The sequence below is a fragment of the Trachypithecus francoisi genome, unplaced genomic scaffold, assembly GCF_009764315.1.
Source record: "Trachypithecus francoisi isolate TF-2019V2 unplaced genomic scaffold, Tfra_2.0 Lachesis_group6, whole genome shotgun sequence".
Taxonomy (NCBI): domain Eukaryota; kingdom Metazoa; phylum Chordata; class Mammalia; order Primates; family Cercopithecidae; genus Trachypithecus; species Trachypithecus francoisi.
The window spans coordinates 63,872,566-63,881,814 of record NW_022681471.1 but is presented as its reverse complement, the minus strand read 5'-3'; the positions used below and the strand labels follow the sequence as shown (position 1 = coordinate 63,881,814).

Genomic DNA, 9,249 nt, shown 5'->3' with positions numbered 1-9,249 from the left:
CATGCCTCTAACTCTCAGGGATGGCAGTGTCAGCATCTCAAGCATCATATGCTGTGTTAGTTCCTCATGAGATGGCAGCAAACTCTGCATTTTCTGATCATGACTAGCATGATCAGCCCTAGGCTACATTTAAAACTAGAGTAATTTTGCCATTAATGATGTCCTAGGCCAGGTCCCAGGAAACATAGAGACAGAAGCTATAGGTTTCACATCCCTATTTGCCCTCTTCTACCTTTTTTCTCCACCACCAATCCCTGTACCTTATATTTAACATGGTTCCCAAACTTCATACTCTCTACCTGTTTTTCCTGTGGTCTTTGTGTTCTCCAACATCTCTTCCCACCCTCTCCAGAAATATTGCTTCTTCCTGAACAAAAACACAACACATAAAGCTCTGTCAAGACAGTGACAGGCTGAACAGATTTACATTAAGGTGTGAATGATTGATCCTCCATTTTTCTCTCCTTGACTGTTTTTAACCTTCTGGTGTTCGCATCTTAGAAAAGGAGTCTGTTTATTCAAATGACTGTCTGAAGCAGGGTCAGGATGGGAAAACATGATTGTCCTGGTAAATGGTAAATCATCTGTCAAGCCTCAGCCTCTCTTGCCTTGAGGTGAAGCTTCTGCACTGCAGACTTTCTTGTCCTGCTCCCTTGAGCTCACTTTGTGTTCTGTTGAGTCCAAAACATACACCACCTGCTTCTAGACAGCCGTCTTTTCCAAAACCACCTGAAGTGACTGGGAGTCTGTATTCTCATTTCATATAGGCATGGATTCTTTCCCTCAACTGTCTCCTGATTCTGGTGGGTTTGGTGAAATTAGGTAAAATAAGAAGCAGATTGTTTATATTTTATGAACAAGGAAGCAAAAGAGCACAGGCTACTGAATCAAAATCTCCACGGTATGCAGAGTTTTAAGAACCACGTACTGCCTACTGTTTTGCTTCCTTCCCTCTCTGAGGGCCTGGGAATGAAGCTCTTCTTTACTAAACATACAGAGATACTGAGTTCAGGACCTCAGAGGAGCAGGTCTAGTGTGAGGCCTAAAATGTGGCAGTGAAGGAAGTCAAGCAGGTTCTCAAGTTGGCATGCCTTGTGTGGCCCTAGCAGCCAGCTTTCCTTCCTGTTTATCATGAAACAGTTCAGACCTTGTAGATAAAAAGGTAGTCACAAAGAGCCCTCATGCCTTACATTGATGTTCCAGGGTAAATTGTCTCCTCTTCACATTGTCGCTTTTCCTCCTCAAGTTGGAGGTAGCAAAACCAAAACTATGGGTCGCTTTCCTCAATTGGGAACCTGGAACTTCTTGACTAGACCCAGTTCAAGGCAGTTTGAAGTTCCTGAGAAACAAGTTGGCTGGGAGAACGCCTAGGGATCCAGAATTCATTCATTTACTTATTCAACAAATTTATTGAATACCAATCATGTGTCAGACATTCTTCTAGGCATTGGGGGTACAATGGTGACAATAACAGAAAAAAATCCTTGTCATTTTTAAACTTATGCTCTGGAGTCAGAGCAAGCAGAACCACCAACAAACAAATAAACAAGTTAAAAGTAATAACAGTGTTTTCTGGCTGGAACCATGGAGGGTGTCAAAGAGAAGAAGAAGAAGGTTTCTGTTGTGCCAGAAATCCTTAAGAAAAAGCAAAGTAATTTCGCAAAGCTGAAGATCAATCACCTGAGAAAGAAGTTTGCCCAAAGATGCTTTGAAAAACAAGGAGAAAACTTACCTATGAAACAACGAAGCACTATTACAAGGAATATGGGCAAGTGTACAGAACTGAAATTCAAATGGCTGGGATGGCAAGAAAAGCTGCAAATTTTATGTACCTGCAGAAACCAAATTGGTATTTGTCATCAGGATCAGATGTATTAATGGTATAAGGCCAAAGGTCTGAAAGGTGTTGCAGCTTCTTTGCCTTCGTCACATCTTCAGTGGAACCTTTGTCAAGCTCAACAAGGCTTCAATTAACATGCTGAGGACTGTAGAACCATATATTGCATGGGAGTACCCAAATCTGAAGTCAGTAAATGAACTAATCTACAAGCGTGCTATGGCAAAATCGGTAAGAAGCAAATTACTTTGACAGATAATACTTTGACTGCTTGATGTCTTGGTAATATGACATCATTTGCATGGGGGATCTGATTCATGAGATCTATACTTTTGAAAAATGCTACAAGGAAGCAAATAAATTTCTGTGGCCCTTCAAATTATCCTCTCCATGAGGTGGAATGAAGAAAAAGACCACCCATTTTGTAGAAGGTGAAGATGCTGGCAACAGGAGGACAAGATCAACAGTTTTATTAGGAGAATAAACTAAGGTGCCTACCATGCTTATTTTTTCTAATACAGTCAGTAAATAAGCAGTACCTGCTCTAGATTGAAATTAAAAATGTAATAAGAACAGATAATAGTAACTGCTATATGCAAAAATAGAGCAAACATGTACATGAAACAAAATTCCATGCTCCACAGCAGGACTGGATTTAACTTTAATGGTTGTAAGCATTCATAAGATGAAGATGCTCCATTCTCAATAAACGCATAAAATGAAAACTAATACTAAACTTATCAATGCATGTAAGGAAGTACAAAAAAAGTTGATTCTTAGATATTGCATTTCTAATGCTTGTTTTTAAATGGGTTATGAGGGCCTGAAGTGCTGTTGTCCAAAATTTGTGCTTAGTTAATACATTTTGGAATGTTTATGATCTGGTTCAAGCCACAGGGATTCCGGAAGACTAATGAAGGTCCAAGCCTAGGCAACCTCTGGTCAGCAATGCTGATCATGTTTTGGTCTCAGCATCACCTTTCTTGTGCTTTCTCTTGCTTTAGGCAAGAGACTCTCTCTCTCTCCCTCTTTCTCTCACCCCTACTCCCACACACACACCCTCCTCCTTCTTGCTGTCTCTTTTCTCTCCACTCTTCCTTCCCTTACTGCCTCCCCTCCTCTCCTTTCAGCAAAACATGCTCCCAGGGAAGGATCTGAGTGCAAACTCTGTGCTGTAACAAAGAGCTTTGGGCTGGAAGTTCAAATCTGGTTTTGTTCTCAGGTCTCCTACTCACTGTGTAAGCTTGGGCAAGTCTCTTCCTTCCTTTGTGCCTGAGTTCCCCATTAGCAAAATGAGCAGATTGGACTCAGTGGTCTCTGAGGTCAAACTTTTTGGAAAACATTTCACAAAAATGGCTGCCTATTCTCACTTATATGTGAGGCCAGAAGGAGTTTGAATAACACTAACAATATTAATAAATGCACTTTCAAATGCTCGATATGAGGCATGCTACTTTCTGATGCATATTGAGCATTTGAAAATGTATGTATTGATATTGCTATTGATGACAAAAATGAGGCTTAGAAAGCCGAAGTAAGTTGCATAGCCAATAAATGGCAAAACCAGGACTTGAACACAGGCTGTCTGATTCTAAGCCCCTTTCAGCCATGGATAGACTGCTTCTAATATATAATAACAGCAGCAAACATTTATTGCATGCTTTCTATGTCTTAGACATTGTGTTTTACATATATTATCTCTTTTAATATTTACAACAATCTTAGAGTAGGTAATCTTACTATCTCTACTTTACAAGTGAAGGAACTGAGACAAAGAGTAAGAAATATGCCCAAAATATTATAAATAGTAAGTGGGTGTGGATATGAAATACAACATCTAATCAAGACAAGGGCCCTATCATCTGGCCTTTACCTATTGCTCAGCCTCATTTTTCTGTTTTTAACTTTTATATTAAGTTCATGGGTACATGTGCAAGTTCATTATATAGGTAAACCTGTACCATGGAGGTTTGCTGTACAGATTATTTCGTCACCCAGGTATTAAGGCTAGTACCCATTAGTTATTTCTCCTGAACCTCTCTCTTCTCCCACCCTTCACCCTCTGGCACACCCAACTGTCTCTTGTTCCCCTTAATGTGTCCATGTACTCTCAACATTTAGCTACCACTTATAAGTGAAAACATGTGGTATTTCATTTTCTGTTACTGTGTTAGTTTGCTATGGATAATGGCCTCAGCTTCATATATGTTTGTGCAAAGGGCATTATCTCATTTGTTTATGGATGCATAGTATTTCGCGGTATGTAGGTACCACATTTTCTTTATCCAGTCTACCACTGATGGGCATTTAGGTTGATTCCATATTGTTGCTATTGTGAATAGTGCTTCAATGAACATACATGTGCATATGTATTTATGATAGAATGATTTACCTTCCATTGAGGATATATTCAGTAATGGGATTTCTCGTTGAATTGTATTTCTATTTTTAGTTCTTTGAGGAATTGCCACACTACTTTCCACAACAGTTGAATTAATTTGCACTTCCACCAACAGTGTATATAAGTGTTCGTTTTTCTCTGGAACCTCATCAGCATTTGTTATTTTTGACTTTTAATAATAGTCATTTTGACTGCTGTCAGATGGTATCTCCTTGTGGTTTTGATTTTCATTTCCCTAATAACCAGTGATGTTGAGCTTTTTTTCATATGCTTCTTGGCCACATGCATATCTTCTTTTGAAAAGTGTCCAAAGCACTGCTCAAAAATTCAGAGATGACACAAACAAATGGAAAAATATCCCATACTCATCGACATGAAGAATCGATATCATTAAAAATGGCTGTACTGGCTGGGTGTGGTGGCTCACACCTGTAATCCCAGCACTTTGGGAGGCTGAGGTGGGTGGACCATGAGATCAGGAGATCGAGACCATCCTGGCTAACATGGTGAAATGCTGTCTCTACTAAAAATACAAAAACAATCACCTGGGCATGGTGGTGGGCGCCTGTAGTCACAGCTTCTCAGAAGGCTGAGGCAGGAGAGTAACGTGAACCCAGGAGGTGGAGCTTGCAGTGAGCTGAGACTGCATCACTGCAGCAGAGGGAGACTCCATCTCAAAAAAAAAAAAAAAAAAAAAAAAAAGAAAAAAAAAGGCTATACTGCCCAAAGCAATTTATGGATTCAATGCTATTTCTATCAAACAACCAATGACATTCTTCCAAGAACTAGAAAAATCTATTTTAAAATTCACATGGAACCAAAAAAGAGCCCAAATAGTCAAGGCAAACCTAAACAAAAAGAACAAAGCTGGAGGCATCACGTTACCTGACTTAGAATTATACTACAAAGATCAAGTAACCAAAACAGCATGGTACTGACACAAAAACAGACACATAGACCAATAGAAGAGAATAAAGAGCCCAGAAATAAAGCCACACACCTACAACCATCTGATCTTTAACAAAGCTGATGAAAGCAAGCAATGGGGAAAGACTCTGTATTCAATAACTGACTAGCTATGGGCAGAAGATTGAAACTGGAACTCTTCCTTACACTGTACACACAAAAAATCACCTCAAGGTGGATTAAAAACTTAAATGTAAAATCCAAAATCGTATAAACCCTGGAAGGAAACCTAGGCAAACCATTCTTGACGTAGGAGTGGGCAAAGATTTCACGATGAAGACGACAAAAGCAATTGCGATAAAAGCAAAAATAGGTAAATAAGATATAATTAAACTAAAAAGCTTTTGCACAGCAGAAGAAACTATCAATAGAGTAAAAACAGACAACCTACAGAACGGGAGAAAATATTTGCAAATTATACATCTGACAAAGGTCTGATATCTCGCATCCATAAAGAACTTAAACAAATGTACAAGAAAAAAAAAAAAAAACATTAAAAAGCGATCAGCCTCATCTCTTACTACTCTGTCCCTCACATTTGAACTCCAGGTACACTAGTCTTCTTTCCATTATCTTATTATATTCAGTGAAGCTCATTCTTATCTTAAGGTCTTTGCCTTTGCTGTTTCCTATGCTTAGAACACTTTCCCACCAGGTCTTCATGTGGCTGGCTTCTTCTCATCATTTAGATTCAAATGCTACCTCTTCAGAGAGGCCTTCCTTGATCATCCAATCTACACTAGACACCCAGTTACTTTTATCACATTACCCGATTTTAATTTTCTTCATAGTACTCTGTGATACTCTTTTTTAAAATTTATTTGTTCAGTGTCTGTCTACATCACTCCCTCCCCTTGCATAAAAGGTAAGCTCCATCAGGGTAGCAACAGCGTTTTTCTTTTTCAATATGGTATCTAGTAAATAGACACTCAAATAATATTTGTTCAGTGAATCAATGTGGCATATCTGGGATGGGAATCACATCTGTATGGCTTTAATCCTCTAGCTCCATACTCTACTGCCTCTGAATTTATCACTTGAGCCTTCTCTTTACACCAAAATGCGACATCTTTTCACATTGCGTTATGAAAACTTTTAGCAGAATATGAACATTGAAGAGAAAGTGTTTTCATTTTACAGTACAACTGGCAAAGTACATACTTAATTGCCTAGATGGCTACTTTTGTCACACTATCTTTTTTACTTTGGGATATTTTGCAGATTATAGAGGTTCCCAAATATCCAAATGTTCAAGGAAGATATCAAAGAAAGAAGACAGATCTTGAACGTATTTGGAACTCTTAAACTATATTCAGGTCCCAAGTAAAAAATTCCACTTTTCCTTTTGCAGTTTCCTGTCATTTAATTTATACCCTCTGGTATTTGTTGGCACTTTTGAGTTATATATTAGACTGGAGCTCTTGGTCCATATGGCATGTCACACAGCACATAAAGTTGACTACAAAGAAGTATCTTGTTACTGGTGATTCTGAAAAGTCTGTCATTCCTTTAAGCACACATTCCCCTGGTTGATTTGCAGTCTACTTCTTTACTAAAAACCACTGTCTAGCCATTGAAAGAACATGTTTTTACTAAAAAAGAAAAAAAAGAAAAAGTGAGCAAGAAGGAAGGAGAAAGTGCTATGTGATTGGATGTCATCCAGGAAGTGCTTACATAGCTTTAACTGTAATGGAGTATAATGGCAGCCTTTTTCTAGGAGGCTCTGAGGCCAATCCTCACAGTTTTCTGTTTGCAGTTTTACTAGGAGAACTCTATGCTGGCTTCTCAAATAAAATGTACTGCTATCATCATCTGCCAGGATGCTAAGTGAAAAGATCCATTATTTTGATATTTAATACCTTATAATTATATGAGATTGTGTTGACTGACAGGGACATCTGGAATGATGGTCAGGATTTTTTTCCTAGGTCAGATAGACTGAGTGTCTGTTTGTTCATCAATGACCAGTTATGCATTCATAGAGAAAAAGTCTCTTCTCAGCTGCTGGTCAGCAAACCTCAGAGGAATTGGAATTATTGAGTTTGAAGGAGGAGATGCAAATGAGCAGTGGCTAGTTGGAATTTATATGGGAAATGTATAGCTGCCTGTTTCCTAACAAAGGTGAATTGTGAGAGCTGACCAGGGCTTGAAGGACAGAGAAATTCTGTGTTGGTTAAGCAGAGCTGGATGTGTTTTTGTTATTTTTTCACCTTCCACATTGGTTATCTCTGCAGACAGTTGAAGGTGCTTGGCTTTTGAACATTGGCCAGGAGTTAACTCATTTCTGACCACAGTCTCCAAATTTGCTCCCGAATTCATTCTCAAGAAGAAAAAGATGAAAATTGCAAAACCAATAGTAGCATCTTCTTGGTCATGAAGACTTTTTAGTCCACTGTTAATTCACCAGGTTTTTTTTCCTGCTGAAACACTTGCAGTTATGTTTTGTCCACAGCTTCGGTTTGTTCTGGGGCATTTTTGGCTTCACGTTTAAGCCTTAATATAGGGAGGGCCTGACACACCCTGCCCTAAAGCAGGGCATGCCTGGGGATTAGCTGTTCTCACAAGCTGAGATGGATTTCAATGAGCTGTTCATTCTGTCTTGCCTGGCCCCCTGTGACAAATGGCATGCCTTTGCTAGGCAGCAAGCTGGGGCTGAGGCTATAGAGAAAAAAGTAAATGAAAAAAACCCTTTTGCTAGGTTGGAAAGCAGGGCATGACAATTAAAGCTAACAAGAAGGGCCATCTTCATTCAGTTAGCAGATGGTGAGTTAAATAGCAATGAAATTAATATTTTTTAAAATAAAGTCAGATAGTTCAAAGGCATCAAAACTGTTTTAGTGAATGTAATTATTTTTAGTTAACCTTTAAAAATTTTTAATACCATTTAACAATCAACTTCAGTGTTGTTTAAGCCCCAACTAAAATACTGTACTCAAGAAGTCCTGGCTGCTAATTTTGTTTCTGCACATAGAGTTTACTGTGTGTGTGTTTATGTGTATATGTAGTATTGCCTATACTCATAGAATATCCGTTATATATTATAGACATATGTATCTATATGTGAGGTATGTATATCATATATCTTTCTTTAAAACCCATGTTTTGTGAGTAGGTAATGACATTTGGAAAAGACAGTTTTTAACAGGAGTGCAACTTCAGCTACCTGATGACTAGAAACAGTAGGTATTATAAATTTCTCTTTAATGAAAGTTAGGAGTGAGGGTAGGGTTATTATAATGGGAATATTTCTGCTGTGTTGCTTTCTAGAGAAACAAATATTACATAAAATATTATATGAGCTTTTAAAATGAAAGTCAATAATATATAGAATACCTCCCAACACAACTCCCCAACAGCATCTGTTTAGCAAAATTGTAGCCAATTATCATTCATTTATTATTTATGATTATCATTTAAGTCCAAGTCCAAATGTTTCTTCCTCTAGGAAAGTCTTTTTATTATCCTCAGGTAGAACTAGCTGGCCATTCTCTACTCTTGATTGCCACAACATCCTCTTTGTCATATTATATTATAATTTATTTTATTTTACATTTGCCTCTCTTATAAAACATATTTACCTCTGTGGGACCATTCACCTGGCAAATAGTGACTGCTCACTAAATGGTTGTTGTATGAAATAATGAGTGAGTGGGAAGGTGTTACATCATGTGGCACATATTGCAAAAAACTGTGGGTACAGTGACCATAATTTCTGAGTATATTATCAAGTCCTGTGGTCTATCAAATGTTTTTATGCTGCTTCTGGGTAAAAGTGGCAGAGGTAGGAGATGTATTTTGAAAGACAAAGTATTGTAATTGCCAGGACTGCTCTGTGATTTATAAGGACATAGGATACAATACTTGAAGTTGGGTCTGTCCTGGAAAAACTAATATGTATGGTTGCCACAGAAACAATATAAAGAATGCTTAGATTAGAGAGCATGCACTTGATCTGATAAATGTGAGCAATCTTGCATTGTAGGGTAAAGGCTGATAGTTCTCCTCTTAGAAAGATGACTAATGCTCCAGGGATATTGTAGTCATG

The 9,249-nt window shown here is 38.2% G+C and overlaps 1 pseudogene; it reads left to right on the top strand.

Moving 5' to 3' along the window:
• The first annotated feature begins 1,194 nt into the window (after positions 1-1,194).
• LOC117077722 lies at positions 1,195-2,326 on the top strand (annotated as a pseudogene).
• The last annotated feature ends 6,923 nt before the right edge of the window (positions 2,327-9,249 follow it).